The 20,023-nt window shown below is 33.3% G+C and overlaps 1 long non-coding RNA gene across 1 annotated transcript in view; it reads left to right on the top strand.

Moving 5' to 3' along the window:
- LOC140446199 (uncharacterized) overlaps positions 1 to 20,023 on the top strand; it is a 245,257-nt gene that overhangs the window by 146,182 nt on the left and 79,052 nt on the right. The gene's annotated exons all lie outside the window — the stretch shown is intronic.

Genomic DNA, 20,023 nt, shown 5'->3' with positions numbered 1-20,023 from the left:
GACTAGCAATACGCGCTGTTTCTTCTCAATCGACTGAATTACGATTGATTGCAGAGTGATTTAAACTAATAATTTACTTAACACTATCAACATATGTCAATAGTATGACATAACCTATAAACTCAGTTGCTCAACTTTTGTGTCAATCTAACAATTAATCAATCAATCATAGTTTACGATAATGAAATATTAGTGTACAATTATTTACCTTTATTGTTGTAGTTGTTGTAAATGGCGAATCTAAGCACTCCACATTTTCACTACAGACACAGCTGACGATACTTTCAACGATTTTCAACTTTAGCGATTCAACGCGCCTAATTCTCTAGTGCCGCGCGCAGCGGACCGATCATGTTTGAGTGGGAGAGAGACGCAAGGCATTCGCCGGTCCGGCAGGCCTCTCTCTCGTTCGGCGACTCACTGTAACAGACGTGAGCGGGAGTTACACTTTTTCTTAAATGACTCCGAGCCACAACCTAATTTAAGACGTTGTCACGTCAAAAGTTTTCAATAATTGAGGACATTAAGGAGATATTTTTGCCTTTAATAGATACCACTAGGTCGTCAGCGTATGAACGGGCTTGTAAGGGTGTTTGAAATTTTCGATTACATCATTTATTGCCACTAGAAATAATGTTAAACTGAGCACGGATCCTTGGGGTGTAACATTTTCCAAACGATAAATATTTGAAAAAATATTATTTTTGTAACTTGAAAAGATCTGTTGTTTAAATTATTGTTTTGAATACTCTTTTTACTTAACTTTCCCAAAAATATTACTTACAGTGACCATGCCAAAACATAATTGTCACGTCATTCTGCATGGGACTACGTTTCTACCGATCCGTATTTATGGCCTGTAAATTTTCAATGGCTCTATACAATTTGACACAAAAGAAAATTAATACTGCTTACAGATTTTAAAATTTTACTTTAATGGTGTTTTTACAGTGTTTCTGTTTAGCAATCTGGTGTAAGTATATGAAATTTAAATAATTTAATCCCTTAGCTCAATTAAAATAATCTCTTTTGCATTGTTTACTATCACAAAGGGACGTATAATTCATAATAAGCTTAAAAAGCCGTCATTAAATGAGTACAATACCAATAAAACATCAAGTGAACAGTCCCCGTATTATCTTTAGATCGTACTCTATTGGACTGTGAATTATAAGCTTGAAAAATTCTAGGGTTAGGATTACTTCGTTCAAACGTGAGTAAAAAGAACATAAAGAAACGAGAGAAAAAAGACCATTGTAGAGGCGCAAAGACGTAACGTTTTACGGCAGGAGAAGCAGATGGGGATGCTAAAAAAAGGATCTTTATTTAATTAAGAGTACGCCAGGTCTATCTTAATTTTTTAATTGGATATTTTAGAGACAGTTTGCTGGGAAATTAGCTGAAATTTAGTATAAAGTAATCGTATAAAGAGCCCATTGGAGTAAAAAACTTTTTTAATTTTGCAGACAATTTTAAATTGATACTTAGATACTTGAAGCTTTCCATTGAGCCAAACTTTTTTGCCGACCGTTAAGCACTTCCTTATTCAGAATGTATTAATTGAAAATCTAATAATTTTAAAGTGTACTTTATATTTATACTGGCTGATGGGTTAACTTCGTATCGCCTTATTAAATATGGAATCTGCGTTACGATACATTGTTAAGCCTGTACAAGCTGACGTTTTTTCGGATATTTTTCTCAAAATGAAACAAAATCCTCTATTACCCAAACCTTTTCGTAAACTCGCACCCTTTATTGATGAATATGGTCTTTTGAGAGTAAGAGGTCGATTACAAAAGTCTCAGTTGTCTTTTGATATTAAACATCCATTGTTATTACCCAAAACTCATCGTTTGACCGATTTAATCATCGAATGGACTCATCAAACGCATCTGCACCCTGGTTTAAAGGCTATGCATTATTTATTACTTCAGCGCTTTTGAATTCTGTCTCCGAAAAGTGCCATTCATCGCTATTTGTTGAAGTGTATTCGTTGTTATAGATGCCGACCTAAATCTAACAACCCCTTTATGGCAAACTTGCCAACTGTCCGAGTTACTCCGTTACGTGCTTTCCTGTCTGTTTGTGTGGATTTTGCAGGACCATTCTCGTTATTAATGTCCAAACATAGAGGTGCAAAAATATACAAAGAATATGTTTGTGTATTCGTGTGTACGAGTATAAAGGCCATTCATCTTGAAGTAACTTTAAGTCTTAGTTTTGAGTCCTTTTTGTCTGCCTTTTGTAGATTTGTATCTCAACGCGGTAAGTGCCTAACCATTAGGAGTAATCAAGGTACCAATTTTAAGGGAGTCAGCAACGAAATCATTAAACTAGCTCAGTCTGCTACTGGGACTCTTCCTAATACCTGGGATTTTAATCCGCTTGGCGCCTCTCATTTTAATGGGTTAGCCGAGGCTGGGGTCAAATCATTCAAGAACCATATGTATCGTGTTTTGGGTACACAAGTTTTGACTTATGAAGAGTTCTATACTCTTATGACTTAAATCGAGGCAGTTCTTAAGTCTCGTCCTTTAAGTGCAGCAAGCTCTGACCCTAATAACTAGCAGGAACTTACTCCTGGTCACTTTTTAATTTTTGAACCCTTAGGGGATTCAATTTCCGATCCAGATCTAACCGCTTTAAAGATTAACCGTCTGTATCGTTGGCAATTAATCGAAAGGATAAGGGGGGACTTTTAAAAAAGATGGTCTAAAGAGTATATTTATTCTCTTCAAGAGCGATCCAAATGGCATAGTCCAATCCCATCTCTCATTCAAAAAATGAACAACAGCCTCCTTTTCGCTGGCAATTTGCCAAAATCACTAAGTTGCATTCCGGCACCGACAGTATTGTACGCATTGTTAGTCTGAGGACAGCTTCAGATGGCATCCTAAAACGTCCGGTGGTCAAGATCAGCCCACTATCAATTTGTTAACAACTACCTTTTTTCTTCATTCCAATTATTATTATATTAACAGTTTAGTGTTCGTTTTTTATCCTTATCATTGTAGTTGTTTTTAAAAACATTCGTTTTTTGGTGCGGAGAATGTTTGGAAAAGTGTTCCAGACTGATTTAAATATTTTATTTATATTATTCTTAATATGATCTTATTTAGTTTTAAATCTTTTATTTAATTATAATATATTAGCTAATTATAATATGGCTTTAGTTTCACATCTTTTAAATTCTCGAACTCAAATTGGCTGATTAATTATTGTCAAATTCTGAGAATTCACTTGTCTGAAAAACAACATGTTTTTGGGAAACTATTTATCAACCCAAACACTTCAGAGTCCTTAAGAAAACGTACCCGTCCTTTGTGTAGAAAGTGTAAAATAATATTTTAAGCTTAATACATTGCTATTAACGGAGTTCCTAAAAACAAAAGAACCACCTTACTCGACTTTCGTACATACGTATCTTTTTTCGTATTATCATTCACTCTGCAGCAACTTATGCAAGCATCAAACCAGCATCAAGTGTGCATCCCGATTACTCTTAGACTCCGAGCGGGGCCCAACCACAGACAAAAGGTAAGTGAATCTCATATAGAATTGACAATAAGATATTAAATCTGCCAATTGTTATTTGAATTACAACATTTTATTTTACTTATCCATTTACAAATATTTGCTATTTTTAGCGACCTCTTAAGTTTTGTACAAAACAATAATGTAATTAAAAAATTAACAGAAATAAACCAACACAAAAATACTCAAACATAATTATTATGTATGAAAAAACTTGAATCAATGTAATACTTTCTGATAAACAATATTTTTTGCATTACATATTCAACGATGAGAGTTTTCCGACGCATGAATAATTGTCTATGCGCGAAAGATGAAAACTCTAAGGTATTTCTCCAAACTTGAAACGGTCGGCTTTGTGATTTGTTTATTGTTATTGCAAAAACCAAAAACACTGGAAAATATGAAGGTTTAAAATCATATAGTACGTTCGTTGTAATCATCGGTATACGCAAAATCAAGACATCTTCTTTGTATTTTTCTTGATCATGTTTGTCTCAATCACATTATTCATTAGCCTTTTCACAGGCTTCCTGGTTCATTAGCATAATGACAACTGATCCTACTTTTAATTGTAAATTGCTAGGTGGGAGTCCAGGCAATTCCAATAAACTCAAAAACTCGGAACAGAATTTTCGCACTCAAGTCATTGACATCTATATTTTTTACCGCCTATATTTTTCGTCCAATAATGGTATTTCTTTTGTGCTATGTCTATGCATCTATAGGAGCGTTTGTAGCAGTAATATTCTACCCTTAGGTCAATGTGGGCTTGCACCGACATCATATTTGTCCTTACAATTACATACAATATAACAATTTACAATTTTACACACATTCATTAAAAATCGTCACACATGTGTGACGCTCTAGTTTTCGTAAGAACTGCTGACACACATGTGTGACACCGAACTTACGTGATAAAATGTAAAATAATTTTACCACGCTTTATCACAGTGGATCTAAATTTGACCACAGTCCACCTGAACAATCGTTCTTTACACGTTATGGCTGGGTTGTGATCTTGACGTTAAAAAAAAGAAATAAACAAGGGGACAGTAGTAAATGAAAATGGGCATACGTTTGAAGTAGTTAACAGGCTTGCTACTGAATATTTAGAGGAGGGGCACACTATATACATGGACAATTATTATAACAGTTATAAGCTTGCCAAGTTTTTATATAAAAAGAAGACATACGTTTGTGGAACATTAAGAAAAAATAGAAAAAGTAACCCAAAGAGTGTGATTACAAAAAATTAAAGAAAAGAGAAGTCGTATGGCAAAGAAGAGGTCCAATCAGAGTATTAAAATGGAAAGATAAGAGAAATGTAATAATGATTTTATCCAAGCATGGTTCCGAAATGGTTGAAATTGAAAATCGTAGAGGTCAGAAAAAATTGAAGTCAATTATAATACGTGACTACAATTCCTTTATGTCGTGCATTGACAGAATTAACCAGATAACTTCATATAATGGCACATCACGAAAAATTTTAAGATGCTACATGAAAGTTTTCTTTCACTTATTAGATATTTGCATGTGGAATGTCAACTGGTTGTTAAATAAAAATAGAAACACGTCAAAGAAAACAAGAATGTCGTACCTTCACTTTAGAGAGGACGTGATCAAACATTTATTGGGACAAATAGAACGGCCTAACAAAAAAAAAGTTGCTGCGAAACACAACTTGAAAAAAAAATAAGCGGAAAAGATGTCGACATTGCAGTGCAAGCAAAAAAAGGGCTGTCACCTAGTACATATGTCAAGAATGTAAGGGGAGTGATGGATAGCCCCTTGGGTGTTATGTATTATACCCTGTTTTGCTGAATTGCACAGAAAAGACAATTAAACTTATGTTTCATTTTTAATTGAAAGTAATTTTTATTTTTGTTAATGTTAAAGAAATAAATGATTTTTTATAAGTAGTAGCTAAAAATTTTTATGTCACATATTTGTGACACTTGGGCTAAGATCAAATTTTTATTACTATAAACCAGTGTCACACATGTGTGTCATTTTTCAAAAAAAACTTTTTTATAATCCTTGTTCAATCATAATACTCCTTCCCAAAAATGGTGGATTTGGTAAGTTTCTTTCATGTTTAACCACAATCAGTTTGACTGGACAGACCTAAAAATAGGTTGGTCGCGAATATTTTAATATACAACAAGAAAAATAAGGTTATTTCGAGAAAAATAAAGCAAAATTCATAGAAACACTATTACCAACTTACTAATTTAAACACTCAAGTTTACTTTTAATATTGAAAAGAGCTGTAAGTATTATGAAACTTGGTGTGACACTAAAGTGTACTTAAGTCTAAAGTGAACATTACTTAAGGTTTATTTGAGGTTTTCATTATAAAATCGGGCTTTAATTTTTATTCTATACTTTTCTCATGTTAAAATTATTGTATATAGGAATTATCACTATTATTAGTTTAAAAGTTGGTTTTTAAATTATCTGATAATATTAAATAAAGAATTTATTGTTTTTTTATTTATTGTAGCAATTCAAATTCCAATCACTTTTAATTCTCAGAACAGGCCATCTCAAACGTCTCGTCCTCTTGCTCGCTACAACGCTTTATCTTGTTCCATCTAGCAGCGAACTTTTCGCAAAGGGCCGAATCTCTCAAAAGAAACTTTTAACAGTTGTATATTTCGTGGCGAGTTTAGTGTTTTTTGGAATGTCAGGGTTTACATTAATTTGGATTCCTTCGGAGGCGGCTTTCTAGCTATCCAATTTAGAAATTGAATAAGTCCGACTTAATTAATTAGAAATTACCCGAAGAAGGGTTAGTAAATGAGACGTTCTCTATCTGTTTGAGTTATTTTAGAAAATTCCTGTTAAAATTGATTTGTTGGATAATTGGATTTTATTTGGGGTGAATCAGGGTCAGATATATTTAAATGGAGATTAACGATGTAATACTTGGATAGAACGAAACCACTAAATGGCATTTACTAGATCCACTGTAATAAAGAAAGTATTTTTTATTATTTAGAAACCAACTATTAATAAAGTAATTGCAGTGAGAATAACTGTCATAATAAAAACATAAAATAAAATTAAGCTACTTGAAATTTATAATGCTTTACACCAAAAAGGCACTAAAATATATTAAAAATTATATAAATTTAAAATGGATACAAAAAACCAAAAAAAGATAGTACCAATGGTGGCTTTAGTCGAGATTAAAATATGTGAATTCTTATAAAAATAGAAGAAAAAAGAGAAGGAATTCATTAAAAGATACATTAAAATGTGATATAAAACACTAAAGTAAAAAAAAAGCAAGATTAAGTCACGATTTACCTACATATTATATGGTAAACAGTAAAGGAAAAGGTAAAAGTAAATGTTAGTTCAAATATTTTGTTGCAAAGGAAAAAGAAAAGAAAAATTCGATTTTATAGGGTTAGAAATTTTTAAAATTTACTTTTACAAATTTCGAACAAAACTGAGATTGAAAGAATTTAATCACATTGTATGATTTAGCGTTTACAAATCTTGTGTTTGTGTGTGTAGATAGTGGATGGCATTAGAACATGTCTATTTGCCACAAAATATTTGTATATTTTTTATTATTAAGGATAAGATACGGATAAAAACATGGCCACTCGTTTCTCCTCCAGTTACCCACTAAGACATTTTTATTAAGACAAACTAGACTAGGTCACGGGCAGGAGGTATTAACCAATGGGGTAAAACAGAGGTTAGGATTCCAATTACATTATGTTTGTAAATACATATATAGACACAACGCAAAAGTCTAAGGATATTTTAATAATTTGACAATACCAATGACAGAAATTTCATGACCATATAAATTTGCTTGTACTATAATTGTTGATACAGATACTCACTTATCAAAAAAAAAAAATTGTAAAACTAATAGCAATACGTGTTTTAGAATGTTTTTTATAAGGGACAAAAAAATCGACATTTTTATGTTTTGTTTATTTTTAATTTTAGTCACTTTATACCATTCTTGCTTAATAGGTGAGTTACAGGTATTGTCTTTTTACCATGAAACGACAACATTTAACGTTGGAAGAGATGAATAAAGCCGTGGGCCTCCTTCAAGCTAGTATGCGACAAACTCAAGTTGCTGACCAGCTGGGTGTCTCCCAAAGCGTCGTAAGTCGTTTGTGGCGTCGGTATAGAGACACTAGGAGCCAAGCCGAGCAACATCCAGGACGTGGTCGCTCTACAACCGTCGCTCAAGACCGATATTTAATTTTAAATGCCAGAAGGTAGCCAACAATCACAGCATCTGAGCTGGTTAATGAATTACAGCTTGCACATAATGTAACAATTAGCAGCAGAACTGTGAGGAATCGTCTCCATGAAGCCAATCTTCGTAGTCGGCGACCACTGAGATGTCCACCTCTATCTAGAGGCAATAGCGCTGCAAGATTAACCTGGTGTCAAGAGTTTCAGAATTGGACTGACAATGACTGGGCCACAGTTTTGTTTAGTGACGAGTCTAGATATGAATTTCATCCAGATTCTCGTCGGACAAGAGTTTGGAGACGACCCGGATATGGAGAACGATTACGACATCTTCAAGAAGTGTATGCATACAGAGGTGGTACATTAATGTCATGGGGTGGAATGATGATTGATGGAAGAACTTACCTCATTTTCCCACGTGGCTTTCTCACAAGTTAGCAATATTTGGGCACTATTCTTGAACCTGTTGTGCGCCCGTTTGCTGCTGCTGTTGTAGAAAATTTTTCCAAACTGGTTGGATAACGAGGGTATTGATGTATTGCCGTGTCCAGCACAATTACAGGACTTGAATGCAATTGAGCATGTATGGGACATGCTCCAACGAAGAATTACTCCACATATGGGCAGTATCTACAATGAGTTTCAATTAAAAGAGCTTCTGAGAGAACAATGGACACAACTACCTCAAGCAGACATTAACAATCTGATTCGGAGCATGAACAGTAGATGTAGAGCTGTGATAAACCAACGTGGTGGCCATACTATATATTAAGTTTATATTTCGTATTTTTGACATTTTATGGTGGTATGTGAAACATGGGTGATTTGCAATATATTTTTTTTTGCTCCAATTTTCTGTGTTTTTTTTCAATTTATAGTTTTTAACATATTAAACAACAATTTAAACTACAAATTTTGTATTACTTTTTTTAAGTTGATTACAGATAAACAAAATACGTCTATTTATAAAAATATTCCTAGACTTTTGCGTTGTGTGTATTTAAGCATATATGAGCTAAATTTCTATTTTTGCTTCTAAAACAAACTTGATTAATATGTTGTATATTTCTTTCTCTTGTTGTGCTAATAAAGTAGAGATGTTAGTTGGTAGACTCACAAAATTTTTCAGTTCTTGGTACAGCATATCTGTATGTGCAGTATATTTTTGACACTCTAAGAAAGATTTATATGTCATATGATGTGATTTAGATGTGATTTATATCGGTTAAAGGTTTTTATGGACAGTAAGGACAGCACGGAGAATCTAAGATACCAATCCTAAACAAATGTGCTGGACAGCAACCATGATTAAGTTTTAAACGTGATAAAATTGATGACTTATATATATTATAATCCCACGAATTGATGTGAGGAATGTGCGTCGGTAAAACTGGATGAATTTTAAAATAGAGACTCTCTGATGTAGTTGAAAATTTTCTGTACTGAGCTTCCTATCTAGCACTAAAATGGTTACTAAAACTAAATATGCACAGCCTGTTTTAAATATATTTTTTTGATCCATCCGTGTAGATGATTTAATTCTCTCCTAAATTACGAAGTATAGATCATTATGTGATTGATCAAGAAAAACAAACGAAATGTCGCTACTTTTACACATTTCGATTTTTTGCAATATTACCTCAGTAATGTATAGCTGGATCGTTAAAAAACTTGTACGACTCTTAAAGCGTATTTTGTAGAAAACTGAGCAGTGCATTTTGAACAGACAACTTATTCTGTTCAATAGAAGCAATCAAGACTTATATTTGATTTAAACCATCAGCTACAAAATCAATCTTTTTGGGACAGGGTAATATTTACAGATGAGGAAATGTTTCAATGTTTTAAAAAGAGCAAACTGGGTTGTATAGACCAGATAATAATAGATTTAATCCTTTATAATATGTTGCTAAATATCGAGCAGCTGGTCATTTTAGCGCAAATGTATGGGGATTTTATCTAGAGGAATGGGAATAGTATGGCGTATTGATGGCAGATTTGTTGGGCATTCTTATATGAATATTCTAGAAAACACAATGTTTTCAAGTGAAGAACTCCAGAAAATAATTTTATCCTCCAACAAAATGTGTCCTGTTGTAGCATTTTAAAATTCCTTGGTATATGTTGAAATCCCCTCGTATTTGCTAAAACACCGAAGAATATTTTTAGTGTATTTCATTTCCCATTGTACGGATTAAAACAACAAAGTGTTTTTAATCCTATTTGCGTCGCCGGGGTCGATAATAAACTATTTTACAGTTTGTTTATATTTCACAGACGCATATTGTTTGGTATTTTATTTGACCGAAAGCTGCTTGATATTGCATTTCAAATAAACATCCATTTAGATCGCTGAGAAGGTTTTGCCGGAAAGATAATTGCGAGACTCTCGCTGAGGTCGTTGTCAAGAGCGGTTGGCTTCAGGTTAGGCCAAATTTTACGTCGAATTTGTAATGTTTTCTCGTTGTTCTTCCCTTTTCATGAAAATCTAGTATATAGTGGCAGTTAATTTGCAGTATGTGTAGTTACATAGGAGGTTTGAAATGTAGACTAATTTGTTGAAAAACGTGATTTATACTCAAAGTAATGTGTCAATTCAGATAATAGTAATCACTGTTTTTTTGTTGTATGCTGTCTCTCATATGAGATATTTGTAAAACGGCGTTTGCAACAAATTTAGAAAATATCTAGATTGTTCCATTTTTTTTTAACCTTAAATTGTTGTCCTAAGAAGTCGTTTCAAAATACTTTTCGTAGTATGGAGATGAATTTGTTCTTGTGTCAGAGAGTGTAGGTCTAATTTCCACCTCCAGTAGTTTTAGTGCAATCTAGGTAACATTTGTGTTTTATTTTTAAAGGCAGAATAAACATTTTTAATAATAATTTGCTTTCATAACAATTTAAAAAATAGTAATAATTAAAATTGTAGATGGTAGGGTATGGTCTAGGTCTAGCTGTCAGATTATTTGTTTTGTTTTAAAATTCAATATTGACATCTAACACCTAGTTTTATTTTTTGACATTAATTTGTTTTGGTTTTTTAGAGAAGGTTAACCTCTATGAACAATATCATTTAAAGATAATTTTTTTATTTGTAATAATTTATTTCTGCTACAATTTATAGCTCAGTAACAAGTTGTTATTTTTGTATTTACCTTTATCACTATTAATATAGTAGTTTTATACTATTTACTTTGTAACTGTTTGTGGTAAGATAGTAATAAATGTTTAATTTTTTTCCCTAAACCGTTTTGTTTATTTATTTTAAAAAAAGTTCCTAACCTCTCTTTTGTGTTTTTTAGGCCGGAAGAACCTTTTCTTTCATCCAGCAGGAAGTATCCCTTTTTGTTTCATTTTTGCAGTTACCCCAATCCAACCCACTTGCCTTTCGCATAAGTTTCGTTTATTTTGCTTGTACTATCTATAGTCCCGTAATTTCTGTTCCCAATTTGTAACCCCCCATAATAATATCCTATGTGGTAGGCAAAAATATTCGTTACATTGTTCACACTGCAAATATAATAAACCAGTGGCTCTAGAATAACAACATCGAAACCTTACCATGGCCCAGCTACAGTCCAGATTTAAATCCAATTGAGAATGTGTGGAGGATTATTATAAAACATTTGTATCACCGTAATTTTAAACCTCAAAATGCTGAAGAGCTGTGGCACGGTATACAACAGGTTTGGGAAGAGCTCTCTGATAAAGACAATTTCCTAGTTCCTTTCACGCAGATGGACCGAAGACTACAAGCTGTTATCCATGCTGATGGATATATTACAAAATAATAATTTTATTTTTACATACCTAAATTTAGTATAGCTTTGGTCTTCCAGACCCTCGCGTTCTTTCGAGAAGTTTCTTGTTCCCTCCATTTCTTATTTTATGAAAAACTGTGGTTACGCTTATGTTAAAATGTTTTGCTGCTTCTGATAGTGCCCAGTTATCTTTTAATTTGGTTACAATTTTTGCTTTAATATCAGTGGCGGATCCAAGGGGGGTCACGGGGGTCATGACCACCCCCAAAACAAAATTAAATATCAATCAAATAATCCTAAAAAAAATAATTTAAAACCCATCAACCCTATAAGCAGGAAGTCAAGAGTTGAAATGATTCAAACTCATTTATTCTAGGGGTAAGTGTAGAATTATACAGAAGCCTTTTTAAATTGCTCTTTAAAAAAATCAAAATTCTAAATACAGTAATACCTCGACTAAGACTTTCACGAATTCAGAGTTACGCGATTTTCAAATTTTGTCAATTCGTCATTTGAGTGCCAGAGGCTCGTATAGTTTCTCGTCAAACCTGTCGTTAAAATCAATCTGCTAACTCTTGCGAAGAATATTTTCGAAGATCCATTTATTTACCCCTTTTAGACAATATCTTAACTGATTTAGAAGAACGACTTTCACCGAAAGTTATGAATCTATTTAATCTTCAAGTCGTTTTACCTAAAACTGATAACACACCAGAAGATATAATTGCATTAAAAAATTGTTGACGCCAGAATATTATTGAATCAACTACTTACTGCATATTCCACAGTAGAACAAGAGTTTTCACTGTGGATTCAAAAGTGGAAAAGAGTCGTGCAAAATAATGGAAAACTTCCAGATTGTTTTTAGAATTATTAGAAAACTGCGATATTCATATGTATCCAAATATCAGAATATTTCTGCAAATAATAATTACACTGCCAGTCAGTGCAGCAACAACAGAGCTTTCTACGCTTAAGCGTCTAAAGGGCTTGGCTTAGAAATAGAAAGGGTAACTGGTTTAGCACTCAATGTGCATCCTGAAATTTCTCTAGATATTGATGCAATCATAGAGCGATTTGCTAAATCGGATAGGCGAAAAGAATACATTTTTATAAAATTATATACTATTTACTTAACTTATTCTTTTAGTATTTTTAATCACTGAACTTTTATTTATCACTCGTTGCCGGCTGGTGCTGAGAATTCGTTAGAAAAATTTTAAATACCGAGTAAAAAAATATTTTACTCACTTATAGCCTAATACGCCTAATTATAGAAATAACTATTCCTTAATTATATTATGTTTTTTGTTGAATACTACTACTACTTGTCGGTTTATATTGTTCTCCGCCGTTTTCCGACTTCCAATCGACACTTAGTCCCATTGTTCCATAAGTCTTCTTATATGGACCTCTCTCTCAGTTCTTTATTGATTGTCTACTTTGCCAACTTTTTCTCGGTCTACCTCGTTTTCTATTTCCTTCTGGTTGCCATTTTAATATTTCCTTTGGTATTCGTTGTTCACCCATTCTTTGTATTTGTCCGAACCAGATAAGTTGTTTTGTTGTTAGGTCATCTGTGATTGTTCGTTTGATTCCCATTATTTCTCTAATGCGTTCGTTGGTAATCCTTTCTCTCCTAGGTCTTCCTGCAGCTCTTCTCCAAAAATCCTTTTCCGTCGCTTTCAGTTGAATTTAATTTTTTGTTGAATAAATTAATTTAAATAAAATGCTGTTTACACTTATTCTTAAGGTTTCTTCATCATTGCGTAAGGGTGGCTATAACTACAGAAAATTGCTGTTTATCTTGAGCTGTTCTTAATGTCGAATGTGCGTCCATGCCTATCCAGTCTCTTACATTCTTCGGCCAGGAGCACTTTTTTCTTCCTGGACCTCATCATTCTACTTTCCCTTCCATTATGAGTCGTAGAAAGTTATATTTTTCTTCTCTGTAAATATGTCCTGGATAACTCGTTTTTCTGTTGTTTACAATATTTAGAAGTTCTCTCTTAGTCCACATTCTTCTCAGTACCTCGTTATTGGTCTGTCCACGAAATCTTCAGCATTCTTCGAAAAACAGACATTTCAAAGGCTTCTATACGCCTCATACTTGTAATTCCGAGAGTCCATGTTTTCACTTATAGCAATAAGGAATAAATGAATGTTTTTACAAATTGATATCGGATATCCAACGATAAGATAGAGTTTATTAGGAATGTTAAATACATTCATTAATGTTTACACTTACATTGAGTTATTGCATTTAAATTACTTAACTTTGGTTTATACTTATTTATCCTTGGTTTGTTCTTGATTTTGTAGCTATAGGATAGATGGGTTTAAATTAATTGTCTTTAAAATACCTAGTTTAAATTGACAGTCCTTGATTTTTCAGTATTATTATTTTAATAACTTTCCTTTGGTTTAATAGTGTTGTACACTTGATTTTACTGTCATAGAGTATGTGGGTTTAAATTATTTTTGTTTTGTTTAAGTTTAAGACACCTTAATTTTGTACCCTTCTTTGCACCCGTAAGGTATTTGTGTTTTAATAACTTCGCATTGATTTAATATATCGTCTAAAATAATTATTGAGAAAATGATTCCCGTAGATAAGGCACAAATCATATCAATCGCAAAGGTGCAAAAATCTAAATCCTATATCAAAATCACCCTTAAGACCCATGACCCCCCCTGAAAAAAATTTCTGGATCCGCCACTGTTTAATATATTGTTAAGTTGAGTCGTTTGTTTTATTTCTTAATAATAATATATAAAAATAATAACATAAATAATTATAAAAATAATAACAACAACCCTATTTTATGTAAAAACTATTATTTATATACTCTTTATAAAATGCAGGAATTCAAAATAATATCAAAATTTAGACCTTAATAATTATTACAATTTATAAATTACCATATGTAATCAATTGTTTGTTGTTTGTTTGTTTATTTTATTATTTGTCTGTCATAATAAATATTTATAATATATTGTCAGACCAATCAAATACACTGCTCAAAATGATCAAATTTTACTACAAGTAGTCGTATCAGTTTTTTAGAAACTCGCTGTACAGAGGTGTTCCAAATCTTCTTCTTCAAGTACCATCTCCGCGGCGGAGGTCGGCAATCATCATAGCTATTCGGACTTTTGAGACGGCTGCTCTGAAAAGTTCATTTGATGTACATCCGTACCACTCTCTCAGGTTACGCAGCCATGACATTCTACGCCTCCCTATGCTTCTCTTTCCTTGGATCTTTCCCTGCATGATCAGTTGGAGCAAGGTGTATTTCTCTACACGTGTAATATGTCCGAGATATTCTAATTTTCTTGTTTTTATTGAATTTAAAATTTCCATTTCTTTGTTCATCCTTCCCAGAACCTCTTTGTTTGTGACGTGTTCTGTCCATGATATTTTCAGAATTCTTCTGTACACCCACAGCTCAAATGATTCCAGTTTTTTCCAAATACAATATACTAATAAAAAAATTCCAGTTATAATACATTTTTTTATGTCAGGGTTATCTGACAAATAAAATGACCTCAAAACAATATTAAAAAAATTTGGCCTGAAAGTGTAAATGAAAATTGAATGTATCTAAATAATACAATAATCTCAATTCGATATTAATACTTTTATTTATAAGTCAGTAAGTAAAGAGATAATTTAAAGTTATGTAGAGGGTCTTGTACTAAATCTAAAGGGGATTCGTTTAAGTTTACGGCATATTTTCTAACATTTTACAGTTAACTAACAAAATTTTGAAATGGACTAAATTTAAATATGATAATTTTTACACGAACCACCTCTCGAACCTCTCGAAATAAAGCAATAAAACTAACTTTCTGTGCAATAATTCCGCTGCATTATTATTAAAATCAATACCAAAGTCATTTCTACCAACGAACAACGAAACAGCATTAATCCTTAAAACGCTCCAGCAGAAAGTTCTAGCAATTACGGAAAATCGCTTTTTGATCACGAATTATTCATTAATTATCTTTAACTTTGTCATCAGTACTCCATGTGCCAATTGGAATTACTTGTAGTTCAAAGCCATTGTTGGATTCCGAGGATCAATGACACTTTCGCTACAAAATTTGTAGCCGTTTCGTTGGAGAAAGCCGAAAAAAAATCAATGTTGCCATAATATAATTTAAAAAGCTTTTAATAATAATAAAACATAAAATATTTGTTTTATTTTAGTTAACTTATCAATTCTTTAATTATAATTTGTCAAAATTATGCAGAATATTTTAAACATTGTGATAGAAAATATATTCTAGAAAGTTTTTTAAATATTGAAAATATAAGATTTTATCACGTTTACACTGCAAAAAATAGAATTATGAAGTACTCTGAGTAACCAGGTACTGAAATACCTGGTTACTCGTTTCTGATAAGCTAATAAATATCTTTCTGGAGTATCTCGTTTAACGTTCTAATTAATTCCTCCTGAAGTGCTCCCAAAGATTGACATCATCATCATCATGGCTTATTCACTCCTGGCGGAGTGTTTGCTGCCCTTTTGGGCTCTCTGTGACTGTGTGTGACTTGGCTCTGTCTACAATTTTCCTCCATTCTTTCCGGTCCTTACAGCGCTCCTTCCAATTGTAGATTCTCAGCTTCTTTTTGTCTCCTAAGAGTTGATCTCTCCATCTTGTTTTGGGTCTCCCCTTTGGTCTCTTTGTTGTTGGTCTCCATCCAGTTATTCGATTTAGCGTAGAGTCTAGGTTAGCTCTTTCTGTGTGTCCCAGCCACCTGAGCCTTTGCGTCTTCCCGAACTTGATTATGTCTTCACCCTCGATGACTTCTTTAATTTCTTCATTGGTTAATCTTCTAAATTCGCCTACACTTATCCTCACCGGTCCCATTGTTCGTCGAATTATTTTTCTCTCCAAGATTTCCAACCTCATTTCATCTTTTTGTGTTAGGCACATCTTCTCTGCACCATAGGTGATCACTGGCCTGATTGCAGTCTTGTAAATTTTTAATTTGGTTTTCTTACTAATGTGCTTTTCTTTCAGGAATTTTTGGTAGTTCCAGTAGGTTTTATTACCCAGTAGGATGCGTTCATTTATTTCATCCGTTCTATCATTTCTGTCATTCACCATCATTCCCAGGTATTTGAGACGGTGTACTCTTTTAAATGTATATGCACCAAGCTTAATTTCTTTCTCCATGTTCGTATTCTCTCTTGAACACTTGACGTATTTCGTTTTGCTTTGGTTTATTACTAGCCCTCTCTTCTTTGCTTATTTATCTAGTATTATTATTATGTTCTACATGGTTTTTAAATCTCTAGTAACCAGTGCAATATCGTCTGCATACGCTATCAGTTGGGCTAAAGATTCGATAATCGTTCCCATAATTTTGACTGTTTTTACTGCCTCCTCTATGGCAATGTTAAATAATGTTGTTGACAAGGAGTCTCCCTGTCTGACACCTAACTCCATTTGTACTTCATCTGACGGGCCTTCCCTTGTTAAGATTCGTGCCTTGGATTCCTTCATCGTCATTTTCGTGGGACTTATTAGTTTTTCTTGGATGCCTAATTGATTCATATTCTTAATTAGCTCCTCCCATATTACACTGTCAAAAGCTTGCTTGTAGTCAATAAACAGTATAATATGTAGATCTATTCCGTGCTCGTAACTTTTTTCGACGATTTGCGTTACAATGTGTATTGTATCTGTTTGACATAAATGCTCGAAATCAAGAAATCTCTGATCCATCATGTTCCACACGTGTTCAGTTGGGGAATAATCTGAGAATCTTGGAGATCAGGTAAGATTGACTAAAGCATGTCTGAAGAAGTCCACGGTAACTCTCTCGATGTGTGCTCTTGCGTTATCCTGCTAAAAAAGATGGTGATGAGGTAGCACCATTTTTTCTATACATTTCTAAGCTATAGTGTTTTTCCTGACAAGGATTAGAGAGGACCTTAAACAATTAGCAATTGCACTTTACACCATATTCCAACAGTGCAGTGCATATGCCGTTCGACAAGTGGATTTTGTCTTTCACCACGTCATTTTCTGATCCTGGCTCGGCCATCATGCATCCCTACACAGAATCTAAATTCACTACTAAAGACAACCCAATTCCATTACTAGTCCCAACGTCACAAACCAATCGTTTTCTGCACCATTCAAGATGATTAGGTCGATGTTTGGGGATAAGAGGTAGCACCCAGTGTGGCCTAAATAAGAAAAGAACTAATTTGCGAAATGAACGACCAATTGTTTGCGTCTCAATGAGTCTTTCATTTTCTGCAAACTTTTGATTTGCAATAAATCTGGCAATGAAGATTCAGTCTCTTAGAACCATCAATCTTAGGCGAAGATCTTGAGGCACTGTTATTCTTTGAAGTTGCCCTATGCCCCTCAATGTTTGTGATTGATCTTGTTAGAGCTATTCCAGATAACATCTTAATAAACTAAATAAACTTCTGTAAACCCTATTTTCCAAAACTAAATTTGGCTTCTATTAAAATCAATTATTCGTTTTTTATCAACACGCCAAAAACCGCAGATGTCAAAATCTTGATCGGTACTAAACTAAAAAGGTAATATTTTTAGTGTCTGGTAAATTAAAAAAAACGAAAACCCAAACTTATATTACTGAAATTCTAATAATTTATTATTAGACATTATTAGATAATATTTTACATTTATCAAATAAAGCTTCTTGGCATTATTTTCGATAAAAAACTTTCCTGGAGACCACACATTCGAGAACTTAAGGGTAGCTGCCTTCAAAGAATGAATCTTCTTAAATCAAGTAGCTCATTATAGTTGGGGAGCCGATGAGGAAACACTACTAAAAATATATCGAGCTCTTATTCGCTCCAAACTTGACTATGGTAGTGTTCTCTACATGTCATCAAGTAACTCACTACTACGTTCACTAAATGTAGTCCAAAATCCTTCCCTTCGACTCTGTTTAGGATCATTCAGATCCAGTCCGGTGGAAAGCATTTTTATGTAGAATATTTCGAACCCTCGCTTTATCTAAGACGACAACAACTTCTACTGCTCTATTTCGCTAGAGTTTCAGCAAATCCCACAAATCCCACAAGAAACCTCATCTGTAATAGACAATTACCAGTTACTAATAATCCTAGAATGGTACCGTCCACTATACAGATGTTAGTTCCTTATTTAGATATCAATCTATTGTCGACCAGCCCTTTCACGGTCCCTCAAACTCCTCCATGGATATGTAAACCTCCAAATTTCAATATCGAATTATCCAAATATAATAAGAATGAAATATCACCTTCCGTTATCAAACAAAGATTCTATGAAATTCTACATTAATACAACTTCGATAAGATCCTTTACTCAGATGCATCTAAGACTGAAGAAGGTGTTGGCTGTGCTGTTACAACGACTACAACCACCGTCAACTTGTTTCGACTCTTCAGCAATTGTAGTTTTTGTACTGCTGAACTATATGAAATACTACAAGCGGTGAAAACTCCACTCAACGATGATAAAATTATAGCAATCTGTACGGAATCTCTGTCCTCCATGCAGTCCATAAGAAATGTACATTCTATCCACCCAATAGTTCAAGAAATCCAGAGTATATGTAATCGCCTTCAAACTAATGGAATTACAGTAACAATATTGTGGGTTTCATCACACGTTGGTATTCCAGGTAACGAAAAAGCCGATCAAGCAGCAAAACAAGCATGTTCTCATAACATAATGGACCTTTGGAATGATCATTGAAAAAGAAGCAATACCAAGTTAAGCGTTCTACAACCAAACATTTTCTACCACCAGCTCCTACCAATGAAAAGAAAGGACAAATCTATCATTCGAAGATTGAGAATAGGGCACACACGCCTTACACATGGACACCTAATGAATTCCAGTAATCAGATTTTGTGCCAGTACTGCAACAGCACGACTTCCGTAACACATGTACTTCTTGACTGTCAACACTACCTAGCAGCCAGAAGAAAATACAATCTTGGTAACAACCTAAAAGACATACTTATCTCAAACAGCAGCAACTATGAAAATGTATTAAACTTTTTAAAAAACACAAAGTTATACAATTTAATATAAAACAAAATGTATTATAAAAAATGTATTGTAACTAATTTGTACCCAATGTAAAGTATTAACCATGTAAACATGAATGTAAATTGTATCTGTGTCAATGACCATTAGCTATCGAGACACATATTTTTCGAAATAAAAAAACTAGTAAAATCCATCTATATAACGGAAATTCTTTTAAGAAGAGTTTTGCTCATTATAAACGTCTTTTACTGAAAAATAAAAACGACAATATCAATGTTAAAAAAAGTTGGATTTTAATTTGAAAAATTGCTAACGATATAGACGTTAACGATTTGTAAATAGTAAACTCAGTCGTTTACATAATCTATAAAACTCTTTATTCAAACAATTTACGTAAAACAAAAGAACGAACAGTTGGCAAGGATCCTATAGCCTGC

Source organism: Diabrotica undecimpunctata, chromosome 7 (genome assembly GCF_040954645.1).
Source record: "Diabrotica undecimpunctata isolate CICGRU chromosome 7, icDiaUnde3, whole genome shotgun sequence".
NCBI lineage: Eukaryota > Metazoa > Arthropoda > Insecta > Coleoptera > Chrysomelidae > Diabrotica > Diabrotica undecimpunctata.
Note: the sequence above shows the minus strand (reverse complement) of the source record. Positions and strands in the feature narration are given on the sequence as shown.